This window comes from Bubalus bubalis, chromosome 15, assembly GCF_019923935.1.
Source record: "Bubalus bubalis isolate 160015118507 breed Murrah chromosome 15, NDDB_SH_1, whole genome shotgun sequence".
NCBI lineage: Eukaryota > Metazoa > Chordata > Mammalia > Artiodactyla > Bovidae > Bubalus > Bubalus bubalis.
In genome coordinates, this window is record NC_059171.1 from 65,373,883 (window position 1) to 65,401,550 (window position 27,668).

General features: G+C 48.1%; 1 protein-coding gene across 20 annotated transcripts in view; it reads left to right on the forward strand.

Moving 5' to 3' along the window:
• Positions 1-27,668, forward strand: part of ZHX2 (zinc fingers and homeoboxes 2) — a 188,054-nt gene that overhangs the window by 90,567 nt on the left and 69,819 nt on the right. Inside the window, exons 3-4 of one of the 20 annotated variants that reach the window (XR_006545009.2) lie at positions 2,307-2,430; positions 5,036-5,614. The exons of 11 other annotated variants lie outside the window; for them this stretch is intronic. The gene's annotated coding sequence lies outside the window, so the exon portion shown is untranslated. 8 more of the 20 variants (XR_006545019.2, XR_006545011.2, XR_006545016.2 and 5 more) reach the window with 8 other exon arrangements.

Consider the following 27,668-nt stretch of genomic DNA (forward strand, 5'->3'; position numbering starts at 1 on the left):
ATGGTCGGGGTGGTGAAGGCCTGGAATCCCAAGTGAGCCCGTTAGGACCCTCGGGTGGTTAGCCCAGAGCCGAGTTCTACGGGGGCAGCAGGCAGGCGCACACCTGTTACTCCGGCCATGCTGAGCATCAGTCCCGTCTTCTCCAGCCTCCGGCCTGGTCTGGGCCAGATAACATCATGCTTCTCTTCGGTCCTCTCTCCAGGGCCTATCACAGAACAGCTTCCCTGCCGCCTGAAGAGCTGTCCCACCCCCTGAGAAGGCATAGCCAGTGGTCACCCTACTGTCCCACAGGCAGGGATGCAGGGACTGGGGCCCAGCCTGCCCTCCCGTTCTTTCCACTGAGGCTCCACTCCCTGCTGTGGGGACCCTGTCCTCCGTACCCTCCCTTCATCCTTGTCTGGCCTCAGACTCCTAGATACTCCTTTAGATGGAGCTGATGGCACTGTGGACCAGGCAAGACCTTAGGGTTAAAGGTCGTAGCCTCGCCTCTAGAGGCCTGGCCAGGCACATCACTCTAGACTCAGCAGGTGCTGCAGCGTCCCCCTGAGGCCTGTGTCCCCTCTCTGGGCTCCCACAGAGGGTACTAGTGAGGCAGCACCGCAGAGCACTTAAGACCACATACTCTGGTGCCAGATTGGCTTGGTTAGAATCCCAACTTGTACCTTTGCTAGCCTTGTGATCTTGACCAAGTTATTTAACTTCTGTGTGCCTCAGTTTCCTCATCTGTAAAATGGGCCACCAGGTAGGGTAGCAATGATGACTATGGAGTTTATGAAACATGCATAGAACAATGCCTGGCACTGAATAAAAGTGTTAGTAAAACAAAACCAGTAGATAACTACATGCAGAAGTCTGTTGTGTGATCGCCGACTGACACCAAGATGGTCAGCTTCCTACCCACAGAAATGAAGTCCCTCGTTCTGCCTGTGGATTCAGGGAGGCTTCTACCTGGAGCCTGAGGGAGGGGCCGCCTGGGCAGAGGTGCCGAGGGGAGGGAGACATGTAGAGGGTGTTGGGAAGGCTGGCGGTGCTGGAGCTGGGAGAGCCTGGCGGGGGAGCACACGGCAGCTGAGAGGGGCAAGCGTGGCTTGGTCAAACCACAGATGTTCTTGAATGCCGCACTCAGGTGTGGACTGTTGGCAGGAAGTAATAAGCAGGTCTTGGGAGTTTTAAACCAAGTGATGCCGCCTTGGGTTCAGAAACCTGACGTGGTCACAGTGCGGAGGGCAGGCTGTTGCAAGTAAGAGGTCAAAGACGAGGCAGGAGGCCAGAGGCAGCTGCAGAGAGATGTCCCCTAGAGACAGGAAGTGGCCACCCAAACTGAGGCAGTCACAGCAGGGGCGAGCAGGGGTGTGTCTGCAGAGTACCAATTCAGAGAAAGCATTGCTGGGACTTGAACATGGAAAGTGAGGCAGGAGGGGTCAAGAGCAAGCCCCAGACTCCCAGCTTGGAAATCTAAAAGAATGATCCTGTCAACCAGGGAGCAAACAGAGAAAAAGAAGTGGACGTGGCAGAAGGTGCTGGGAACACAGCACTGGGCATACCTGTGGGACACCCAGGGTCTGGTTGAACAGGTGATCTCGGGAGTCCACATGGCTTGCATTCAAATCCTAAGGGGTCATATAACTTTCCCGAGCCTCAGTTTCTTCATCTGTATAATGGGGATCATGCAATTATTAGCTGCCCAAGAGAGCTGCTTTGATCAGTACATGTAAAGTGTTAAGGACTATGCCTAGCACAGACAGATTGCTCAATAAATGTGCCCTGGAATTACATTAGTATTAGTATTGATAGTAATCCTAGGATTAGTGTTCGTATCATCATCCTAGTGGAAACGTCCACCATGAGCCTGGAACCCAGAAGCAAGCTCGGGTCGGGATGGATTAATTTAAGAGTCATACGTATATAGGTCAGTGATTATCTTATCAGCCTGGCCAGTATGTTCTTGGGGGAGGAAAAGATGAACGTGACCCAGGTGCTTTTCTTTTAATGTTTGTTTTTACTTGTCTATTTGGCTGTGCAGGGTTTTAGTTGCAGCCATTGGGAACTGCAGTTGTGGCATACAAACTCTTAGTTGCAGCATGTGGGATCTAGTTCCCCAACCAGGGATTGAATCCAGGCCCCCTGCATGGGGAGGAGCATGAAGTCTTAGCCACTGGATCACCAGAAAAGTCCCTGACCTAAGTGTTTTTCAAATATCACCTTCCCCAACTGCAGTTTAGCCCCCACCCCACCCTTGCTGCCCTGTGAAAAATCAACATGGGCCAGCGTCACCATTACCCAAAGACATATGCCACATCCCTCAGGCCTGTTGGAACGGAACAAGGATGGACAGGCAGCTAATGGAGGAGATGGAGAGGCCATGGGGGACTGCACGCTCTTGGGGACAGCTCAGAGCCAGAGGACAGAAGCCTGGAACGTGGTCAACATGTAAGAGGCAAAACCAGAAGAAACAGCTCAATCAGGGAACCAAGTCACAAGTGTCCCACATAACATCAACATGAAAGCCGCTCAACCCTAATGGACTATATGTGAAGACTCCACCATAGGCAGCTGGTTCGCCTGCAGATCCAAATGCAAGTTCAAACCACACTCCCATTCAGTAGCAGGTTGAGGGGTCTTTGGGGGCTTCCCAGTGATGCTAGTGGTAAAGAACCCACCTGCCAATGCAGGAGACTTAAGAGAGACAGGTTCAATCCCTGAGTTGGGAAGATCCCCTGGAGGAGGGCATGGCAACCAGCTCCAGTATTCTTGCCTAGAGAATCCCATGGACTGAGGAGCCTGGTGGGCTACAGTCCATGGGGGTCACAAAGAGTCAGACACGACTGAAGTGACTTAGCATGCACGCATGAGGGGTCTTTACTCCCTCCATTATAGCAGTAGACTCAACATCTCTGAGCTAAACAGGAGTGGTGAGGAGAGAAGTGAGAAATGGCAGCCCACCCTCCCTGCACCGTCCACCTAAATCTTCACCCTAGGTGCCCAGCCCTAAACTCCACTCCAGGTTCTCCGGAGCCCAAAGTGTCAGCCAAGGAGGGGGTGACACCTGAAACTGGTAGGAAATGGTACTGAAGTGGATATTGGATTCTATTAGTCAGACTTTTAGTTACAAAATAGAGATCTAATTCGTATTGACGTAAGTGCAAAACAGAAAAGCAGCCCATATAATTGAAAAGTCTGAGCTGGTCTGGCTTTGAGCCCAGTTGGAGCTAAACAGTGTCGGCGGTGTGCGGTTTTTTGCTCCATCTCCTCCCCGGCTTTCTTCTATGTGAGCATGTTTCCCCCACCGACCCAGCCCCTTCTCTCAGCAGCCCCCACAGAAAGAGGGCCTTGCGTCTGTCATCGTCATTCTAGCAAATACTCCGGCCTTGAGAAGGTCAGGCCACATGTCCGTCCCTAAGCCGAAGGGGGCTGGCTGAGCCCCAGTAGAGGGACCGTGCCAAGGAGGCCCTGCCTCCCCCAGCCTGTGTGGGATGCCATCCTCGCTTCTGGTGGCCCTCCCAACTTTGGAGGCCTCTCGTGTGCAGGAAAATGGTTCATTTCCTCTCCCTATTGCTGCTGCCACACACCCCTTAGTGGCTTCAATCACACACATTTATTATTTTACAGTTTAGGAGGTCAGAAGTGTGAAACGCATCTCAGTGAGCTAAAATCAAAGTACCAACAGATTGCATTACTATCCGGAGTCAAAGGGAAAACCTGTTTCCTTGCATTTCCAGCTTCTAGGAGCTTCCTGAATTCCTTAGCTTGTGGCCCCTTCCACCTGAAGGCCAGGAGTGGGCAGTCTTCTCATGGCACGTCTCTCTGGCACTAGCTCTTCTTCTTCTCCATCCCATCTCTGACTTAACTCTTGTGATTACCTCGTGCCTGCACAGATAACTCAGCATCATCTGTTCTGAGGTCAGCTGATTCTCAGTCTTAATGCCATCCGCTACCTTAAGTCCTCTTTGCCATTTAAGGTAACATATTCATGGGTTCCAGGGTTCAGGGCAAAGGCATCTTTGGGGGCTATTATTCTGCCTGCCTCAGTGATTGTTACCATCATCAGTTCTAACCTTGATCCAACACTTAGTTAAGAAGTCCCTTATTGTTGTAGTTTAGTTGCTAAGCCGTGTCTGATTCTCTTGCAACCCATGGACTGTAGCCCACCAGGCTCCTCTGTCCATGGGATTTCCCAGGTAGAAATACTGGCATGGGTTGCCATTTCTTTCTCCAGGGATCTTCCAACCCAGGGATGGACCCAGGGATCTGCATTGGCAGGCAGTTGTTTTTTTTTTTTTTTTACCTCTGAGCCACCTGGGAAGCCCAAGAAGTCCATTACATGCCTTTAATTCATTTCATCCTCATAAATCCCCAGAGAGGGCTTATAGCAGGTCTCTCCATCTTACCATTGAGGAAACTGAGGCACTGAAAAGTTATTCATTTCCAAGGTCATGGATACAGTAACCATAGAGTTGAGGCTGGACTTGGACCCCAAAGTCCATCTCTTCACCAGGAAGTCAACTCATGGAGGATGTTGGGATTCTTAGAATAATGGAAAATAGAGATACTTGCCTACAGTAGTCAAGGTAGATGAGGTGGTGGGGAGGTTGTCTGGTGCCGGACCCCTGGGTTTATGTCCCAGTTCTGTCCCTGACTAGTGATATGACCTTGACCAGCTCTCTCCGCTTCCCTCTGCCTTCCTGTCCTGGACAATGAAATGAGCATTGCAAGTGAACAGGTGGCTGGTTTTATTTTTGTTTTTTAAACTAAGACAAATTCCTGGACCCCAGTTTTCCTTTTCTACACGTAGTTTCCACCTACTTTTAGTGGGGGGAGAAAATCCCATATCTACATCTCCCTGTACTTTTCTTTTTTCCTCTACTTCCCCATAAGGCAGCATGGCAGGGACGAGCCAACCATGACTCTCTCTGAGCAGCCTGTGAGCTAAGAATGGCTTTATATTTTTAAATGAATTGTTTAAAAAAAAAAAAATGTGACGGAGACTGCATGTGACCTACCAGGCCTAAAATATTTACTCTCTGTCCCTTTCCAGGAAAAGTTTGCTGACCTCAGAAAGCACAAGGGTTGGAGAGCCACGCAGTCCTGGTCTGCACTGGCTGCTCGGGGCCCCTTAGACCTTTAGACCGTGAGCCCTTCAGTCGGGGAGGAGGTCCTCTCGTAACCACTGTGGCAGCAGGATGCTGGTAGTAACAGCAGAGGTGGCGGTGGCCAGGATATATTGAGCATTTACTGTGGGTGAGCGCCGTGATAAGAGCCTTGTGGCCTGAAATCAGACCCTCTACAGTGCTCTGAGGGACACACACTGTGAACGCCTGTGATGTGTGGGGAAATCAGAAGCTGCTTGGAGGACCAGGTCACTGACTCGTGATGACACAGGAGAGAAACAGGGATTTGAACCCAGGCAGTCTGGGTCTGCACTCTGCCCTGCCTCCCTGTTGCCACCATCACCTCTCCTTTCAGGCAGAATCAACTTTGACCATGCCTTTGACCACGCCACCATTTACTCGCCTCACCTCTTTCTCCCAGTTCTCCTGCAAAATTCCTTTCCCCTGCAAAAGAGAAACTGTGAGGAACGGCTCAGACTCAAACATGTAAAATTTCATTGCCAGCATCCATCTCTCCATCGTCCATCTGTCCATCACCCATGCATCCGTCTATCCATGTGTCGAGCACACACAGTGCCAGGAACTCAGGAGCGCCCACATCTTTGACAGTGCCAGTGGGGCAAACCTCAAGGCCCCAGGTCCCCCAGATTCACTGTCTCGGGGAAGCGCCCAGAGGAGCTCATTAAATAGCACCGAGCACTTGATTCACATGCTGCAGTTCGGGGCAGCGCCAGGCTATCCCAGCACCCTCCCCCCACCCCACGTGGTTACCATGACGACATTATTTTAACAAACAGCTCCTTAATATTCAATGAAAATTATGCTCCTGACAGGCAATCAGAGCAACCACACTGCAGAGCGCTTAGAGGGCTCCGAGAGGACATTTTTGCACGAAGCCTTCGGTTTCCCCTGATGCCCATGTACCATCCATTGCCAGAAAATGCAAGTGTTCTGGGGGCTGGGAGCCAACGCAATGCCAGGCCTCCATTGCACGCAGCAATTGAGGGTTGTCACTTCTTTAATGCAGAATGTCACAGTGGCTACGCGCGGACGGGGGAGCGTAATAGCATTATTAAATGCTCCTTTGTACACTGATCTACTAATTTCACCACCGCTCGCCTGAGGCTGCTGCAGCCTCCTCTGCTTCCTGTGTCTTGAATCTCGAGCTGGGTTGTGGGACCATGTGCAGAGAGCCCAGAGCCTGTGAGCACGAGGGTGAGAAAGAGCTATTTCCTTTTCAAGGCACCATCTGGTCCCAGCTGGTTGATTCAGTAACAGCCAGGTGCAGGAATGGGAGCACCCAGCTCTCTGGCCTCCAAAGGGCTAATGCCAAGAGAGCAAAGACCAGAACATTCTGTGGCAGCCTCCAGCACTCTGATGGCCCAGCTATGGGCTGAGCCTGGGGTGGTGGAGAGCACAGATTAATTTACACATTGGAGATCCCCATTGGGAAAGATGGGTGATTAACCAAGTGGGGAGAGTGTTAGCATGGTGATCTGTTAGCTGTGTGTCCTTGGGTAAATTTCTTAACCTCTCTGTTCTTCAGTTTTCTCATCCATAAGTTGGAGATAATAACACTACCTATGGGACAACCCAACTGTGGTTGTGAGGTTTAAAAAAAATGAAATAAATGTATAAAAAGCACTAAAATCATTCTTAAAATACTCAAAACAGTGGGCACATGGTAAGTATTAAAAAGCTGCTAGCTGGGATTTCAGGTTCCCATGGTACCCTGCATACGATTATAATAATAGCTGACGTCTGTGAAGGGCTTACTGTCCCTCAGGCACTAAGCAGTCATGGAGGGACACGATGTCATTTAATCTTCACGGGCAATCCTGTGAGGCAGATACTCATGATTATCATCCTCACCTTGCAGAAGAGGAAATGAGCCCAGAGGGGTTGGGGAACTAGTCGAGAGGCTACAGTAAGAGGGGATTTGAATCCAGTCTGTCTGCATCTGCCTCCTGACCAAATGCAAAGCGCGCCAGCACGAGGAGCACACAGGTGGTGCTGGGACCACAGGTGCCTCCCTGGAGGGCTCTGGGGACAGCTGTCTGGGGCAAGTGGCTGTGGATGCTTTGAAAGCTCATGGGTCTTCGTGGACAGAGGACAGGAGTTGAAGGTGGAGGAATGGTTCTAAGCAAGAGGACCCTGAAGAGCTTGGACAGGCTGCTCTGAGGAAAACCACAGCCTGGTTGCCTATTCAAAAAGGCAGACTCTTGGCATTGAGAGGGAGCTTATCTTAAACAGATAGTGACCTGCATAATTTGAATACATTTGATTTTTATTTAAGAGGAATGGAAGAGAAAGCATGAGACATGAGAGGGAAGGCAGTCTTTGGAGTTCTCCATTTCCTCATGTAGGGTTTGATTGGAGAAGGCAATGGCACCCCACTCCAGTACTCTTGCCTGGAAAATCCCATGGATGGAGGAGCCTGGTATGCTGCAGTCCATGGGGTCGCTAAAAGTCGGACACAACTGAGCGACTTCATTTTCACTTTTCACTTTCATGCATTGGAGAAGGAAATGGCAACCCACTCCAGTGTTCTTGCCTGGAGAATCCCAGGGACGGGGGAGCCTGGTGGGCTGCCATCTATGGGGTTGCACAGAGTTGGACACGGCTGAAGCGACTTAGCAGCAGCAGCATCAGGGTTTGATTAGGGTCATGTGTCTGTGGGGTTTCCCTGTGGCTCAGCGGTTAAGAAGCTGCTTGTTCAATTCCTGCATCAAGACCCCCTGGGGGAAGGAAATGGCAACCCACTCCAGTATTCTTGCCTAGGAAATCGCACAGACAGAGGAGCCCGGAGGGCTGTAGCCCATGGGGTTGTAAAAAGAGTTGGACACAACTTAACAACTGAGCACCCTCACAAAGTGTCTGTAGCCAGGGTGTATGTATATGGAAAATGAAAATATTTTGTCCTTGTACCTCCAAAAGCAAAGATTTTTCTTAAATGATGTTTTAGGCTGTGTAGCAGATTACAATCAAAGACATAGTGTACTACTACATTTTTTAATATATATGTGTGTGCGTATATCAGCTATTTATTGTCACAGTAGTGCTTCATAACAAACCACTACCAAACTCACTGGGGAACAACAGGAAATCATTGTTTAGCTTTAGTGATTGTTTAGCTGTAGAGTTCAGCCTGTCTGTGTTGGTTTTGCTTATGAACCTGAGGTCAGCTAAGGGTCAGTTAAGTGGCTCTGCTGGTCTCAGGTGGGCTCACCGTTACCTGTGGGATGGCAGGAGGGTGGCTGCTCCAAGATGACTTCGGCTGGGATGACAGGGGTGAGCTGACCACGCGCCACACATCATCCCTCTCCAGCCGTCTTGCCCAGGCATGTTCTCGTGGTAGGCAAGTGAGAGCGCAAGCAGAGAGCTGCCAGTGCTTTCCCAAGCCGTGGCTTCCGTCCCATCTGCTAACAAACATCCCGTGAGCCAAAGCAAGTCACATGGCCAGAGTGGCAGTGGGGAGGCTCTATGAGGTTCAGCGCCAAAGAGGACAGACATTAGGAGGGGCAGAGAATCAGGACCCTTATGACAATCAGGAACACTTTTCCCCGATATGTAAAATAGATAGCCAGTGGGAAGTTGCTGTATAAATCGGGAAGCTCAACCCAGTGCTCTGTGACAACCTCAAGGGGTGGGAGGGAGGTTCAAGAGGTCAGGGACGTGTGTATACTTAGGGCTGATTCATGTTGTCGTATGACAGAAGCCAACATGATATTGTAAAGCGATTATCCTCCAATTTAAAAACATTTTTTTAGGAAAAAAAAAATGTTTCCCAAAATCCACCTGATGAACCATCAAGCCATCAGGGAGAAAAAGTCCTCAGCGACAGATTGGAAGAGTCATATAACTTCTTCTGGCCCTGGAGCCACAAGATGAACTTGACCTCAAAGTAGGTCTTCAATGCACAGCATTGAAGTCAGCATCTGAGTCTTCAGCATCACACCTGATCCCTGCAGGATTCAAGGTGTCTGCAGTGATGAGCAGACCCTCTGGTCAAGGAATGGGGACTGGTGTGCTCCCTCCATAGCACTCGGTTTGGGTGCCTTCTTGTCCTGAGCGGCTTTCTCCCAGAGCCCTGAGAACTTGGTGTTTGCTGTATGTTCCCAGCAGAACTTTGTACTCCAGGTGTGCCCTGAGGGCAGTCTGCTTAGAAACATAGGCCAAATGAAAACAGGCCTTGTCTAAATATTTTTTCTTAATTCCAAATCATTTTTGGTTTGTAGTAGCCCTTGTGGCTCAGCTGGTAAAGAATCCGCCTGCAATGTGGGAGACCTGGGTTCGATCCCTGGGTTGGGAAGATCCCCTGGAGAAGGGAAAGGCTGCCCACTCCAGTATTCTGCCTGGAGAATTCCATGGACTCTATAGTCCATGGGGTCGCAAAGAGTCAGACACGACAGAGCGACTTTCACTTTCAATACATTGAATTTATTTTGCACTTGATACTTCTCATAACGTGAAGGACTAGAATGATTCCCATTTCACAGGTCAGGAAACTGAGGTCCAGGGACCCTAAGTGACTTCTTCAGAGTGGCAAAGCCAGGTGTGCAACCAGCCCTCTCTCTCTCCACCCCCAGAGATCTCCAAGTTAGCCCCAGGGACTGGGTTCACATCTTGATTCTGTCTCTTGCAGACATGTGATCTTGGATATGTCACTTACCCGCTCTGAGCCTCTGGTGAGAATTCTATCTCCCTGATAGGGTTTTTATTTTTAACTTTTTAAAAATTTTATTTCTTTGGATATTTATCTTTGGCTGTGCTAGGTCTTCACTGATGCTTGGGCTTTTGTCTAGTTCCAGCAAGAGGGAGCTGCTCTCTAGTTGCCGTGCACAGGCCTCTCAGTACGGAGGCTTCCCTTGCTGCAGAGCACGGGCTACAGGCGCACAGCTTCAGTAGATGTGGCACGTGAGCTCAGTGGTTGCAACTCCAGGGCTCTAGAGCACAGGCTTAATAGTTGTGGTGTGAGGGCTTAGTTGCTCCGCAGCATGTGGGATCTTCCCGGATCAGGATTAGAACCCAAGTCTCCTGCATGGAATGCAGAAGGATTCTTTCCCACTGAGCCACCAGGGAAGCCCCCGATAGGGTTTTTATGATAAGTAAATGAGTTTAAAATTAACTGAGAGTCTTGAGTGATGCCCTCCAGTCGGAAATGTTCCTCATGCTCTCATGTAATCCTCAAAACCACCCTGAGAAGTAGAACTGGTATTATCCCATCTTTACAGATAAGCAGCTGAGGCTCATTGACCCCCAGTGACCAGCCGGAGGTCATACCGTGGTGGAGCTGAGACCTGGAGGAAGGCTGTGTGCCTCAGAAACCAAGGCCCCTCTGCTTCCTGTGAAGAAGTTCAGAAAGGATGCTCTCATTTTCCTTTGGGAACCTTGAGATTAAGCGGCATGTAGGGGAAAGCCCTGCTGCCACCCTGAAAATCATCTAAAACTGCTGCTTCCCCAAGCATCTAGCCTCTTCAGACAACAGGAACATTATTTTAGAGCTGGGGTCCCCAGCTTCTGGGCCACAGACCTGTACCTCCTGTCAGATCAGTGGTGACATTAGATCAGAAACAACGTACAAAATAAACAGGGTTTCCCTGGTGACTCGGCGGTAAAAAAAAAAACCCTCCTGCCAACGCAGGAGACACAGGTTCAGTCCCTGGACTGGGACGATCCCCTGGAGGAGGTAATGGACAACCCACTCCAGTACTCTTGCCTGGAGAATCCCATAGACAGAGAAGCCTGGCGGGTTACGGTCTATGGGGTCGCAGAGTCGGGCACGACTTGGCGACTAAGCACACTTGCACACACAGTAAGTGTAACGTGGTTTAATCATCCCAAAACCATTCCCACCCACCCAGTTCGTGGAAAAATTGTCTTCCATGAAAACAGTCCCTGGTGCCAAAAAGGATGTTGACCACTGCTTTAGAGAATCCCTGAGCTCATGCCCCTAGGGCCAACAGGAAAAAAAAAAAAAACCCTACTCCAGCTAAAGGTCGAGTTCATTGAACCCAATGACTCAGAAGGCAGTAACATCATCCAGCACTTAAGAAACACTGAATGAATCACGTGCCCAAATTCCTCTGGTTCAGATGTAGTATCACTGCCAGTTTCATTTGCCAGGCCTGTGAGCTTTACTAAAAGGATCCACGATGGGTACTTAGGCCCCTCCACCCGTACCCGACACCTCTCCCATCTATAAAGTTTTCTGAGCACCTTGACAGCAGAGTCTTTCAACTCGTGAAGGGTAGTTAGAACACGGATGAGTGCCTGTGTTCCACACATAAGAAAACAAAGCCTGCAGCCGTTAAATTTTGGCAAAAGAGGTCAAGGCTGACACTGATTAAAACTGTTTCTCTGTGTTCAGTCAAAATCATGGGTCCAGATTTCAGTTCCACCATTTACTGTCTGTGTTGCCGTTAGTGGTAAAGAACCCAGCTGCCATCGTAGGAGACGTAAGAGACGAGGGTTGAATCCCTGGATCAGGAAGATCCCCTGGAGAAGGCAGTGGCAACCCACTTTAATATTCTCGCCTGGAGAGTTCCATGGACAGAGGAGCCTCGCAGGCTACTAGTCCATGGGATCGCAAAGAGTCAGACGCGATGGAAGTGATTTAGCACAACCTTGGGGAAGTTACTTTCCTTTTCTGTGCCTCTGTTTGCACCTCTGTAAAATGGGGATAGTAGTGATTACCTTTTAGATAATAGTGATTACCTTGTTCTGAGAATTAAGTAGTTAATCCATATCGTGCGCTTAGAACCGCAGTACCTGAAGCACACAGGAAGCCTGTGATAAATACTGCATCTTGCTATTACTATGTGCATGTTGAGTAATCATTATTGGAAATGAAGTGAAGCTTAGTAAATGTAGTTTGGAGACAAAATCCTTAGGGGGCATGGGAGTGGAATCACAAAAGACGGCTAGTGTGATGAGCACATTCTGGAGTCCACTGGGATGGGTGACTTGCCCACGGTCATCCTGCTAGAGAGAGGCCACATGGGAAGTAGAAGCCAGTTTCCCTCACCCCAAAATCAAGATCCTTTCTGCTTGTCTGCAGTTCCTGAGAAGGGGCTTCTGTCCCATCCCTAAGTCCCCTCCTACCACTCTGTAACTTACCATGAGAAAAAGGTCTGTATTCACATAGCTAATGGAAACCTCCCTGAGCTCCTTAAACCTTCCAGCCAGCAGATTCAATGGTGCTGAGAACCTATGTTTGCAGTGACCATGCAGAAAGGAGATAGTCTGTATGGAAGAATACTTAATTAAGCACTGCTGCTGCTGCTGCTAAGTCACTTCAGTCATGTCCGACTCTGTGTGACCCCATAGACGGCAGCCCACCAGGCTCCCCTGTCCCTGGGATTCTCCAGGCAAGAACACTGGAGTGGGTTGCCATTTCCTTCTCCAATGCATGAAAGTAAAAAGTGAAAGTGAAGTCACTCAGTTGTGTCCGACTCTTAGCAACCCCATGGACTGCAGCCCACCAGGCTCCTCCGTCCATGGGGTTTTCCAGGCAAGAGTGCTGGAATGGGGTGCCACTGCCTTCTCCGTAATTAAGCACTATTAAGCACTAGGTTTAATTAAATCAATCTCCCTCTCTGCTCCCATGCCCCCGTCAAACTAGAAGCCTGTTGAAACCCTTAACTGGAAGTTCTGATTTGAGCCGTTTCTAATCAGACTCAAAATTGCTAGCTTATTGTCTTAATCTGCTCCCGAGATAGCAGGCTTCCGTGTGTGATTCATCTTTCCTTTCCTTGGACACGTTTCAGACACAGACAATCATTGCACTACGGCTTATCCTGTTGTGGTTATTGTTCCCTGAAAGGAGTGAGTGGAAACAGTAACTTTCCTTGCATATTTCTTCAAGCACCCACACAGCCCTCTTTTTAATTCCAAAGCCAAGGGATGAGCTTTGCGCTTTTTTTTTTTTTTTTTTTTTTTGCAACCACTGCGAACAAGGTCCTTTGTTCCACCCTCAAGAATCTTCATTAATTTTTTTAAACTTTCTTTCTTCCCTTTTCTGAAGGGTGGTGACCTGCCCCAAGTTGTGAAATAATGACAGTATGCAAAACTGGACCTTGGGTCCCCTAGCATTTCTCCCTTCCCTCCCAAGTCCGGGGGTGCCTGCCTCTTCCTGAAGCCCACTTCTGCCACCCTGGTCCAGTCCTTGGGACTGGCCAGGTGGGGCCTGAGTGAAACTGCAGCGGTGTTGTGTTGAGGTGTGATGGCCATGCTGAACGAAGCCTGGCCCTCGTGGGAGGAGTGGTAGTGGGAACACGGAGAAAACTCAAGGAACCAGAAGCAAGCAGTGGAAACCCCGGGTGCAGGTGGCCATGCAAATTCAGCACATAACGGGGGGTTGGCGGGGTACCTGCATTGGGCCCAGCACCTGTGCTTTTTTTTTTCTTTTTCTCTTCTCTTTTTTTGATCAAAGCATAGTTGATTTACAATATTGTGTTAGTTTCAGGTGTGTGCAGGGTTTTCTGCATGACCGTGTGCTTTTCTGATCCTTACATGGCCGACCTGTGATTCTTCCTATTTCCACTTAAAGACACCCCTTCAATTATAGAGGCAAGGATGGTAGACAGAGGGGTAACAATACTGCAGAAAAACAAAAAAACACAGAACCACTGGAGCTGGGGGTGATATGATCTGGGTGAGATTTTTCAGTATTTCCCTGAAGTGAAGTGACACTCAGTGGTATCCAACTCTTTGTGACCCCATGGACTGCAGCCCACCAGGCTCCTCTGTCTATGGGATTCTCCAGGCAAGAATACTGGAGTGGAGCCATTTCCTGAAGCAGTGTAGAATTGTTGGAAAACAGACACCAGAACAGGAGAGCAGGCAGAGGGGCGATGGCAGCTTGAACCAGGATGGAAAGTAGTGGGAAGCGGTCAGATTTCAGGGTATATTTTGGAGAAAGAGACAATGGGAGCTGCTGATGAATAGGCTGGGGTGAGGGGAAGGGTGTGTTCTCGCCTGCCTGGACTCCACTGCTGAGACCTCGCTGGCTCATGAAGATGTCACCGGATTGCAGTCAGGAGACAGGCCTGAGCTGTGAGCAGTATGGTACTTGGCAAGTCAGGGACAGCGTCACATCACCGAGATGTTGAATTTGTCATTTCCAGAGGAACCACCCAGGGGCCTGTCTGCACAGTGACAGCATGTGGCTGTGATTCATGCAAACACACCCAATAAGAATGAAATACAGAAGCCATCAGGAGGCCGAGGCATCTTTGTCCTGCTCAGTAAAGGAAGGACCCCTCTTAGGAGGTGCGGTGTCGCATTGGAGGCTTGGAGTGGCATTGAAAGTCTTCATCGTAGCAGCCCTGACAATAACAACATATTTTAAACAGTGCTTTTCAGCAGTGGGAGGAGGCAGGGCAGCTTTGTCCCCCCAGAGGACATAGGCAAGGTCTGCAGACATGGTCAGTTGTCGCAGCTGGAGGGGCTGCTCCTGGCGTCTACTAGGTGAAGGATTTCAGCATGCTGCTGAACACCCTACAACACGCAGGATGTCCCCCTCAACAGGGAGTTAGCTGACCTAAGTGTCAACTGTGCCAAAGCTCAGAAATCCTGATTTTTTTTCTCAGTTGGAATAACATGCTTTCTTTTATTTCTTGTATTTTATTGAAGTGCAGTTGATTTACAATGTTGTGTTAATTTCACGTGTACAGCAAAGGGATTCAGGTTTTATGTATTTTTTCTTTTACAGATTCTTTCCCTTATAGATTATAATAACATATTGAGAATATATCCCTGTGCTATAAAGTAGGTACTTATTGGTTATATATCTTATATATAGTAGCATGTATACGTTAAGCCCCAATTCCTAATATCCCTCCCCCCTTCCCCTTTGATAACCATAAGTTCATTTTCTATGTTTGTGGGTCTTCTACTAGTTTACTAGTAGAAGTTAATTTGTATCATTTTCTTTGAGATTCTACGTATAAGCGATAGCATATGACATTTGTCTTTCTCTGATTTACATAGTATGATAATCTCTAGGTCCATCCATGTTGTTCCAAATGGCATTATTGCATTCTTCTTCGTGGTTGTGTAGTATTCCATTGTGGGTGCGTGTGTCCGTGTATGTCTGAGTGACATCTTCTTTATCCGTTCACCTGTTGGCAGACACTGAGTTTGCTCCCATGTCTTGGCTGCGGTGAATAGTGAACAGTTAATAGCACTGCAGTGAACACTGAGGTGCCTGTATCTTTTGATGAGATGCAATGAACACTGAGGTGCATGAATTACGGGAGAAACCCTAATTTTGAATATAGACATCCCACGCTGGGGAGAAATGGTTAACCCTATTCAGGCCTGTTGTAAAATCCTGTGGTTCAGAGCATCGGCTTTGTGGCCTGGTGGGCTCTGCTGGTGTCTACACCTGATACGGGAGTTTCTTGCTCTATATACTTGGAAGGCATCGATGAAGAGTTAAGTATGCATACATTTATAGCAGCATGTCTGAAAGGCTGCCAGTTTCAGGAAAATATTTCTTTTAATTAATATGCACAAAAATGCCATTAAAAGTTAAGCAACATGTGCCAAAAATTGGAAGCCACTGAAATGGCATTCTATAGGTACCTATCCACACAGTGGGGTGTTACTCAGTCACCCAAGGAAATGAGCTCTCAGGCCGAGAAAACACGTGGAGGAACCTTAAATGCATCTTAGTAAGTGAAAGAAGACAACCCAGTGTGCTTCCATATTGAATGAGGCCAGCTCTAGCACGTTCCGGTAAAGGCACAACTATAGGACAGCAGAAAGGTCAGGGGTTGCCAGGGGCGGCGGGGAGGGAGCACAGGGGGGTTGTATGGTGGTAACAGTCCTCCGTATGAGGCTGTGATGGTGGACATGTGTCTCACAGATTTGCCAAAATCCATTAAATGAACAATACACAGCGTGAACCCCACTGTAAACTGGGGACTTCGGTTAATGATCAGTTTTGTTGGATCAATATCGGTTCATCAGTTGTGACAAACAAACCATATTAGTGCAGGATGTTAATAGTAGGAGAAACTAGAGGAAGAGAGGTGAGGAGGGATGTGGAAACTCTACTTTCTGCACATTTTTTTCTATAAAACTAAAACTGCCCTAAATATTACATACTTAGTCACTCAGTTGCATCCAGCTCTTTGCAGCTCCACAGCCTGTAGTCCGTCAGGCTCCTCTGTCCGTGGCATTTTCCTGGCAAAAAATATGGGAACGGTTTGCCATTTTCTCCTCTAAGGGATCTTCCCAACCCAGGGACTGAACTGATATCACCTGCATTGAGGTCAGATTCTTTACCCCTGAGCCACTGGGGGATCCCTGCCCTGAATATTAGTCTCTGAATTTTTTAAGTTAATTTGAGCAATATGATATAGAACAGAATTAACAAAATTGCTCATTCTAATAGCTAACACTTACTGAGTGCTTCCAGAGCAGCAAACACATCATAAAATTTTCTTGCTGTCATTATTGTGGGCGTGGCTCTAACAGAAGACCCGAGAAGGAACGGCAGCTCTCAAACAGCACTTACTCAGGTCCAAGAAGGTACAGTGTTGAGCCTTAGAGATTTGGTCCCCACCACAGCCCTAGGAAGAAGGTCCTAGCATCATCTTCATTTTATAAGACAAGGAAATGGCCACTCAGAGAGGCTCAGTCGTGTGAGCTGTATCACAGGGCACTGGAGGCAGGGTGTGACTCAGATCTAATTAACGGCTGGGCCCCTGAGCCTGACGTTGTGCTCTGTCGTTGTGCACGCATGTGTGTGTGTCGTGTGTTGTGTGTGTGAGAGAGAGAAATGGAAGAGAAATGGGGGTGATTGGTGAGTGTAACTGGATAGAAGGAAAGAGGACGGAAGAAATGCATCAGTAAATGAAAATATCCCTTCCCCTCTAGTAACAGCCACTCTGTTTCTCCGTGTTTGTTTTCGTTTGGTCTGGAAGGGTAGCAGGGTAAAGGGATCAGCTGTAGAGTGATGAATGGAAAATAAATTTTGGTAGTGAGCACCCTGTAGGATATGCAGAAATGGAAACATAATAATGTTGTACACATGAAACCTATATGATGTTATAAACCAGTGTTATCTTCGTTTTAAAAAAAGAAAACACACAAATGAAAGGGGGGGGAAGAAAGAAAGTGTCAGAAGAAGACAGAGGAAAAGGGCAAGGAGCCACATTTTTTGGAGCTGCCTGGAGCTGGTGGCCTGGGCTCAGGAAGGTTTTTCCCAGCGTCCCCTGTCCACAGCCCCCGCCCTGTGTCTGGGTCTCTTCCTGTGGGTGTTGCCACCCTCTACCCCGCTTGCCCACCAGGGTTCATCACAGGGTAGTGTGCAGCAGTGACCCAGGCCAACCAGTGTTTCCCTCGGGCCCTGGCCAGCCTGAGAGCTGAAGCCGGCCTCCGTCCTGGGTGGTCCTGGATTGCTTCTCTCGCCCAAAGTTGCATGGCGGGTTCCCAGCCAGCTGCAGAAGTCCCCCCTCCACCCCCGCTTCTCCAGAGGCGGTCTCCGTTCAAAGGGGAATATGAGGACCCGGCAGCAGCCATCACACTCTTAAATGAGCATAAGCAACCCAGGATCCCAAAGAGCCGCCTCCAGCCCCACAGACAGCATCAATGCCTGCTGCTTTCAGAGACCAGAAACAGCCACTTGCCTCTTTCAGAAGGTGCGAGAATGAATTGTCCTGAGGACTCCCTCCAGCTGCCCCACCTTGCATCTTCCCATCCTTTATACGGTGATGTCATGCATGGGAGGCAAAGCCGCATTCCTCTCTCTCAAGCCACTTTCTCAGTTCTGCCTCATCTCCTTTTTTTTTTTTTTTTAATCCATCTTAGTTATCTTGACCCTAGTCCTCCACTCACTCACAGAGAAACCCACATGAGGGCCTGGATATCGTCCTGGTCATTTCTGGTCCTCTCTGTGTCTGGAACCTTGCCTAACACAGAGAGTGTCCTCAAGAAGTGCTTGAATGGCACTGCTCTGAATGAGTTAATGGCACTACTTTGAGTCTCAACCAAGGGCAGAAAATCCAGAGAGGCATTTTTTTCATCCATTCCAGAAGACTTCATATTCTTGTTCAGTCGCTCAGTTGTGTCCAACTCTTTGCAACCACATGGACTGCAGCACTCCAGGCTTCCCCATCCTTCACTATTTCCCAGAGCTTGCTCAAACTCATGTCCGTTGAGTTAACGATGCCATCCAACCATCTCATCCTCTGTCGTCCCCTTCTCCTGCCCTCAATCTCTCCCAACATCAGAGTCTTTTCCAATGAGTCTGCTCTTTACATCAGGTGGCCAAAGTATTGGAGCTTCAGCATCTGTCCTTCATTCTCATATTGTCTTTGAACACCCCCACATTGATTTCTCTCGTCCCTCTCCCCAGGGCCATCACCAAGGAGCTGCATTAAATGACAGTTCATGTTGACATGTGTCTCCCTGTTGCCCTCCCCTGTCTCATTAAAGGAGACACACAGGTGGGGGCAGACTGAAGAGCCAAAGTAACCGCATCACAGGGGAGGTGTGAGCCCTGGCGAGGACATTTGCAATTATATTAGGTGGAGAAAGGCGCTTTCAGAGGAAGAGACACCTGGGGGTGAGGCTTCTGCAGGGGACCTGGCTTCTCTTCAGAAGCGCTGCAGGAGATGGTTGCTGAGCTGCGCAGGAAGAGGGTGTGGCTGCCAGGATTACTTCCAGCATAATTGGCTTTGCATGGCTCATGTATCAGCAATCAATTTCTGTATTTTCCTTTTACAGTTGGAATTCATAAACAAATCTGTGTATTCTCACCCTGTAGCATTTTTTTTTCCTGCTTCTTTCTGCTGTTTTGCTGTTCATCTCACTAGCACCTAGACTCCTTATGTCTCCTGTATGGACCAGACATTTCATACCTGGTGGTTCAAATGGTAAAGAATCTGCCTACAATCGGGAGACCTGGGTTCAATCCCTGGGTCGGGAAGATCTCCTGGAGAAGGGCATGGCAACCCACTCCAGTATTCTTGCCTAAAAAATCCCATGGACAGAGGAACCTGGCGGGCTACAGTCCATGGGGTCACAAAGAGTCAGACCCGACTGAATAACTAACACACACACACACACATGTTCAGGATGCTAGATGTTGAGCAACAAGGGAGTAAGGTGGGTGCCCTGTAGGTGCCCACAATCTAGCAGCCAGGCAGTTTTGAGATTGTGTGAAAAATGCTCCAACCAGTGTATGTGGCACCCCACTCCAGTCCTCTTGCCTGAAAAATCCCATGGACAGAGGAGCCTGGTGGGCTGCAGTCCATGGGGTCGCTGAGGGTCATATGCGACTGAGCGACTGCACTTTCACTTTTCACTTTCATGCGTTGGAGAAGGAAATGGCAACCCACTCCAGTGTTCTTGCCTGGAGAATCCCAGGGACGGGAGAGCCTGGTGGGCTGCCTTCTATGGGGTCGCACAGAGTCGGACACGACTGAAGTGACTTAGCAGTAGCAGCAGTGTATACATAGAGGAGAGTCTTCTGCAGTGTGACCATCAGGACCATCTTTAAAAATCTCCCATCAGATCCCAGGAAGATCCTCAGTCCTCCCACCTGCCAAGTCAGACCCTCCCCCAAAGAATAAGCTTTATTAAGAGTTTCAATCAGCTCACTCTTAATTTTTCTCTCTCCTGCAATCAGTGAGTCATCAGGCTGTAATTCATTAGGATTACTCTTATCGTCAGTAAGAGCACAGCTGGGCACTCAGTGTCTCGGCCGGAGCTCTCTGCAGACAGGAGGGGCCAATGGTGAATGCAGGGGTGGGGGGCCCACCCTACCAGGTCCTGGGATGCCCCCTCGAAGGAGGAGGACTCAGGAGGGAGGCAGAAACACTCACCAGTCTGGATCCGAAGCCGAATTCCCACAGCTCTTGTATAGCTCTTTTCTATGACCCTTTTATTGAAGGTAGAATTTTTATTAAAATGAATGAGCTCTTGTCTAAGAATTCTTTCACTCTCTGCCCTCTTCTCTGGTTTCCCTTTGCATCAAATGGGCATAGCCAGACCTATTTCATGGGATTCTGGGGAGGATAAATCAAGATAATGAATATGAACGCCTGTGACACAATGATGGAGGTGATTGGCATGTTTTGAGCACTTGTTCTCCATTTTATGCACCATGCATGCAGAGTCTTGTTTAATTCCTACAGAAACACTGTGGGGCTTTTTTGGTTCATTTATCTATTCATGCTTTTAAAAAACATTTATTGGGCATCTACTATGGCCAAATATTATGCAACTGGGGATCTAGCCATGAATAGGCAAAGTCGCTGCATGCATGCGTGCTAAGTCGCTTCAGTCGTGTCTGACTCTTTGTGACACCATGGACTGCAGCCCGCCAGGCTCCTCTGTCCATGGGATTCTCCAGGCAAGAATACTGGAGTGGGTTGCCATGTCCTCCTCCAGGGGATCTTCCTGACCCAGGGACGGAACCCAAGTCTCTATTTCCTGAATTGGCAGGTGGCCTCTTTACCACTAGCGCCACCTGTTACACAATTTTATAGACCAGGACACCAAGACTCAGAGACAGTTAGTCACTTGGGCAGGGTCGCAGCACCACTTGGCTGGCTCTGAAGCCAGTCCCTGCTCTGCTGTGAGGGACTATCTCCCCAGGTCTGAGCACAGTGCTAGGAAAGGAGAGAATTTTGTTTATGTCTGAAGCTTCCTTCCACCCTCCCCCGGCTTTGTGTAGATTTGATTACAGGACATCAAGGAGAGGACTGCCTTGGGATTAGGAGTTAATGGGTGTGACCTCAGGGAAGTTGTTTAACCCCTCTGAGTCTGTTTCCATGGCAGTGAGTTGGAGAGGAAATTAACAAGGTTGGATGGCCTTTCAAATAGTCAGCATATGGGAACATGCTTTAAAACCTGATGTCCTGGGACTTACCTGGTGACTCAGTGGTTAAAAGTCCACCTGCCAATACGGGGGAATGGGTTCGATCCCTGGTCCAGGAAGGTCCCACAAGGCAGCTAAGCCCGTGCACCCTAGAGCCTATGCTCCACAGTAAGAGAGTAGCCCCTGCTTACTGCAACTAGAGAAAGCCCACACGTGTTAATGAAGACACAGTGCAACCAAAAATAAATGAATAGATTTTAAAATACACTGGTTATATCACCTTCAGCAAGTTCCTGACCTCACTGTGCCTCAGTTTTGTCATCTATGAAATGAGAATAATATATTACATACTGAGAGGGTTGTTCACTAGAATTAAGTAATCTTGTTCCAAGGGTAACCACTGTGACTCCCTGCTGTCCAGCACCATAGCTTTATTCTTTCCTTCAAAAGTGCAGCAAAACCCTGATATTCTGAGATGGTCCTAATGATTACATTTCTTACTCTGAAAATCAAGTCTATTGTTTCTGGAAAACGTCATGTCCCGCTATTCAATGTGGGATTTATATCCTTCAGACTGGGAGGTTTTTATTTTGTCTGTTTGTTTTGTTTTTTTAATGAGACATTTAGAAATTTAATGGAGCAATTTCATTTCCATTGACTGAAGTAGATTGTTGAAAGAACAAGAAAGCTAAAGAGCAGGTTCTCATTCCAGGACACAGCCTCATACATGGAGTGGTTTTTGTGTTTTCCTGACAAAGAGCTAAGACTTTGTTTTTCCTTCAGGCTAATCAGTGGTGAAATCCCCTGTCTCAAACCCAAGTCAATTCTGTTTAACCAGAACAACTGGGAGTATGGACCTGGAAATGACCAGTCTAGATGCAGGGATAAGCCCCATCCGCTATGCAGAGGACAGGTTGGGTGCTCTTGCCAGGTGTGGTGGTCAAGTCACTGCAAGGCCACGTTTGGGCTTTTTTGAGATCTCAGGTTGCTCAACCTGGAAGCCTAAACTCATGAAACGTCATGGCTGCCCATCCTCTTCAAGTGAACAGTACATTTCAGGACCTTCATTCCAAGGGATGGCAGCGATGGGTGCCCGCTGACTTGTCTGCACTGTGACGACAAGCCACCGTGTACTCAGCAGCTCCATGCATGTGACAAGCCCTTCCCAAGCACTTCGTGTCGTCATCCCCAGTCGTTATCAGAAATGCATTTTACAGATGAGGAAACTGAAGCTCAGAGAGGGGGCGTGGCTCACCCAAGGCCACACAGCTATGAAGTTAGCAAGCCAGGTCCTTTTTATTCCAAAGCTCTTTTCATTCTGGTAAACAATCAAGAAAACTTAAAAATGGGACATGAGGAAACAGTAGAAAAAGCCTCAGGAACAGGTGACGATGGTGGTGGTAGTGGTTAACCATCAGTAGAAAAGTGCTACTGTCCATCGTGGTAATAGTGATGTTACTAACTATTCATTTTTAGAAAAGGATCTAAAAATGGATGAAAAGATACTTAGTCAATTCTTTTGAAAAGAGTGGAGTTTGTAGGCTTGAATTCCCAATGTCAAAGGCAGAACAGCCTGATCAACCTGCTTCTGGATTTTTTTCCTCCCTGCCTTCCTGCATCACAGGCTGCACACTGTAGGCCATTTTTTGCTTCTAGTCTAAATAGGACTAAATGAACCCAATCTGTCCTGCCCACAGAAAAATGAGAGCAGCTGACATTTATTTAGCGCTCTGCGTGCCAAGCCCTGTTCTCTGCACTTTCTGGTCTTAACTCCCTTAAAGCTGCACAAGGATCCTGTGGGACAGACCCCCTTATCATGATCTTTTTTCAGAGATGAGAAAATCGAGGTTCAGGGGAGCCATGTCACTCATGGAGGTGACTCCGTGGAGAGCGGCCAGGATGCGCGGCCAGGATGCGCACCCAGGCAAGCTGGTCCTGAGGCTACTCTACCCGCCCCGGCCCAGTAGGACCTGTTCCCAGCCTCGTTCTTCCAGTTGAGCAGTGGTTTTGCACAGACTTGTCCAGTACTCCGTGGATCATGTCGCAATTTTACAGAAGTCCTGGGTGTCCAGGGTTAGGGGGTTCCATCCACAGAACAGCCTGTACCTGTACCAGCTCAGCACACCTGTACCAAATCCCTACCGGGTCCAAAGTACCAAACCCTGTGAGTGCAGGTTCTCAGCCACACCCTCATGGAATTCCAGATTCCCAGAGGGCTGGAGGGCTGGGAGCATCTTGGATATTTCTATCTTCCCTGCCCTGAGCTACAGTCTTCCTGTATCTCCAACATGGACCCTCTCATCTGCCTCTTAACCCTCTGCCACAGCACCGAGAGCACTTCTCCCTGACGTATTTTTTTTTTTAATTGCAGTATAGTTGCAATCCACTCCAGTATTCTTGCCTGGGAAATCCTATGGACAGAGGAGCCTAGCAGGTTACAGTCCATGGGATCACAAGAACCAGACACAACTTAGCGAGTAAACCACCAACCACCACCGAAGTTGCTTTTAGGCTTCCCAGGTGGCAGAGTAGTAAAGAATCCACCTCCCGATGCAAAAGACACAGGTAATGCGGGTTCCATCCCTGGGTCGGGAAGATCTCATGGAGTAGAAAATGGTACCCCACTCCAATAGTCTTGCCTGGAAAATTCCATGCATAAAAGAGCCTGGCAGGCTATAGTCCATGGAGTCACAAAGAGCTGGACACGACTGAGCGACTGAGCGTACATTACACACATGGCTGCTTTACAGTGCTGTGTTGGTTTCTGAAATACAACAAAGTGAATCAGCTATAAGTATACACATATCTCCCCTCTCTTGGACCTCCCTCCCCAGACTCCTGACATACATTTGCACTGCTTTTCTTCCCCACTCCTGCTCAATGGGAGTAAGAATTTTCCCTCAATACATGGAACCTAGTTGTTAACTATTTGTTCATATCCTGTCTTGTCTTTCTTATTGGAGCCAAACAGGCATGGTTTCCAACAGCACAAAGAGAGGAGCTGCTTAAATAACAAGGCTTATGAGGCTGGAGCAAGAGGGTGTCCATTTATGGCCTCATTCAGAACCACTCCTGTCTGAGTCCCCGAAAAGAAATGCTCTCACGTGTTTTCTTTTCTTTCTCTGTCTGCATCCGTCTTACCTGAGTCTAGAATGTGATGTCTTTCCCTCCTCTTTACCCAATTCCACAGTCACACCTCCCATGCCACTTCCCCATCTCCTGACTTACATGGAAAATCAATGTATTTCAAGTAGGAAATAACGAAGGCAAAGAGCTTTCACTTGAGGTGGAAATTATGCCGCCAGCTTGATGCAAATTGAAGGGAAAGACAAAAATAAAGTGGTGTTAGGTAGTACAGGCGCACTCATAATTCCATGCGGTATTTGCTGCGTTTGTAGCAAGGTGGGCTGGGCGCAGAGCCCAGATAAAACTAATGTTGTATCAAGTTTAGGCTTTTGGGGAAAAAATGTTGGTGAAAAACAGTGGATATTTGTTCAGATTTTTTGCAGAGACATGAATTGTTTTGTAGTCTTCAGTGTATCAGGCTTTTCCCTCTGTCCCCCACCCCCTAAAAAGCAGGGGGCACTCTGGGAACGGAAAGATGATCGTGGAGACCAGTTTACGGTTGGAGCATAACTTCTGCTCATCACACGTGTGGGTTCCAATTTCTGAGGCTCAAAATGTATTGGTCCTTCATTTTGTCCCCGTACTGGGTTTAAGTTGGTTGTTTTCAAAGGCTCAGAGATGGGAGCTGGCAGCTGGGGATGAGGCCACAATGTCACCAGCAGGTGCATATGCCATTGCCCGCTCTGTTCCTTCGCCTCCAGGAAGCATCAGGGGTTGTCATCCATGCCTGAAAAGGAGGTTCCAAATGAAGAGCCATGCATGTCTGCCTTACAGAGCTTGCAGGCGTTGTTATCAGCATTCTCCTGGCAGACGGTAATTGCTCTGCCATAAGGCACTGCCTCTTACATGTACCTCATACTGATTTTAAGTGACCTGGACAGATATTGATCATTTTCGTGGTTAGGTATATATTCTCAAGAGTAATAGGAAAAAAGATAACCTGTGTTATGTTGTAACCTGTTGTGATACGTATTACTGCTTAGAATGATGCTAGACTTTGCAAAACAATTTCTTTTATTAAGAAAAGAGAATGAGTGGTATTTGTCTACGACATAACTCAAGACAGCGTGGTGCAGATGACTGAAGTTAAAGGAACCACACTCGAATGTGAGCATTTTTAGTTAACTTTTTAAAAACCACCATGCATATGGTCTTGTCTGCCACACTCCTCCCCCACCCCCCAATTTATCTCCCCTATTTCTGGAAGAATGAAAGAAAAATGTCAGTGTGCACACGAATGACTTTGGGGTATCCTAAAACCATAGATCCCTCATATTCTCACCAAGAGAGCCTAATACAGTGGGTTTGAGGGAGGCCCTGGAATCTGCGTTTTAATAAGCTTCCCTGGTGGCTTCGTGGTAGGAGGTCCTTAGGATCTTACTTCTCAAAGCACTGCCTCAGAATATGCGCCCAAACAAAGCTTTGGCATAGAAGGCGCCCTTCTATTTTTTCCCCAGTGATTGATGCCTGCTCTCTGGGAATAAAGTCTCATAAAACCTAATTTAATTGTCGAGCAGTGCTTCCTCTTTAGAACCTCTTGTACATGCAGGGTGGGGGGCCGCTCGTCTCACTGGGATTTGTCAACCTCAGCACTATTGACATTTGGGGCTGGCTAACTCTTGGTCACGATGGATCATCCTCACACATTGTAGGATAAAGCAGTGCCCTCCCTGGCCTCTACCCTCTAGATATCAGTAGTGCCCTCCAACCCGCGCTGTTGTGACAGCCAAAAACATCTTCAGATGTTGTCAGACGTCCTCCAGGGGGACAGACTCATCCACGGGGAGAACCACTGGGTTATGTTGGTCCCTTCATCCCACTTTGATAAGCCTTTCAAGTCACCACTGGACTCAGAAAACGGTGCTAAAAATGCATTTGCCAGCCTCCTGTTTCGAGGATCCAAGTTACTTGAAAACGCAGGTCCCCAGATGGAAAAAGTCTGCTCCAGTAGAAATTATTCATAGCTCTATACCCCCTTGAATTTGTATTCTGTGCATGAAACAAAAGAGAAGCCTGCAGCCTGGCATCAACCTACTTGAGATCAGCTGCAAATTCAAGGGACTTCATGAACTCAGAATATAGCTGGGACAGGGCAGGTGGCCAGTGGACTGCCCTCCCAAGGGAATCCAAATGACCCAACATGTGTTTCAGCCTTACTGTGTGCCTGCACTATGGTAGCTGGTAAGGATACAAACATGAATGAGCTGGAGCTCTGTCCCTAGAGAGGCTTAGGTCTATTAGGAGACAAGCATGACATAGTGGTCCTTTGCCACGTGGCCTAGCCTCAGATCCAACTCTGCTCATACTAGCTGTGTGACTGTGGGCAAATTACATGGTTTCCCTGTGCCTCTGTTTCCTCAGAGGTAGAAAGGGTACCTACCTCAGGCGGTTGTTAGAAATGGTACATACATCACGCAGTTGTTTGGAGGGTTCATACATCTAAGGCTTTTCGAACAATGCCTGGCATGTAGAAAAGGCTATGTTAAGCCAGGACATGGAAGCAACCTAGATGTCCATCAGCAGATGAATGAATAAGAAAGCTGTGGTACATGTACACAATGGAGTATCACTCAGCCATTAAAAAGAATACATTTGAATCAGTTCTAATGAGGTGGATGAAACTGGAGCCTATTATACAGAGTGAAGTAAGCCAGAAAGAAAAACACCAATACAGTATACTAACGCATATATATGGAATTTAGAAAGATGGTAACAATAACCCTGTGTACGAGACAGCAAAAGAGACACTGATGTATAGAACAGTCTTATGGACTCTGTGAGAGAGGGAGAGGGTGGGAAGATTTGGGAGAATGGCATTGAAACATGTGAAATATCATGTATGAAACGAGTTGCCAGTCCAGGTTCGATGCACGATACTGGATGCTTGGGGCTGGTGCACTGGGACGACCCAGAGGGATGGAATGGGGAGGGAGGAGGGAGGAGGGTTCAGGATGGGGAACACATGTATACCTGTGGCGGATTCATTTTGATATTTGGCAAAACTAATACAATTATGTAAAGTTTAAAAATAAAATAAAAATAAAAAAAAAATACAAAAAAAAAAAAAAAGAAAAGGCTATGTTAGAAAGCCCAGTGGTGGGCTTCTCTGGTAGTTCATTGGTAAAGAATCTGCCTGCCAATGCAGAGGACACGGGTTTGATCCCTGGTCTGGGAAGATCCCACACGCCGTGGGGCATCTACTGAGCCCATGAACCTAGAGCCTGTGCTCTGCAATGAAGGAAGCCAGCGAACCTCAACTAGAGAGTAGCCCCTGCTACTCTGGTTGTGGGGACAACTAGGGAAAGCCGCACGCAGCAATAAAGACCCAGCACAGCCAAAATTTTTTTTAATTTAATTTTTAAAAGTTCAAAAATAAAATTATGTGTGTTAGTCACTCAGTTGTGTCTGATTTGTTATGATCCCATGGACTGTAATCTGCCAGCCTCCTCTGTCCATGGGATTTCCCAAGCAAGAATACTGGAGTGGGTTGCCAATTCCTTCTCCAGGGGATCCCCCTGACCCAGGGATCGAACCCAGGTCTCCTGCATTGCAGGGAGATTCTTTACCATCTGAGCCACCAGGGAAGCCCTATCTAT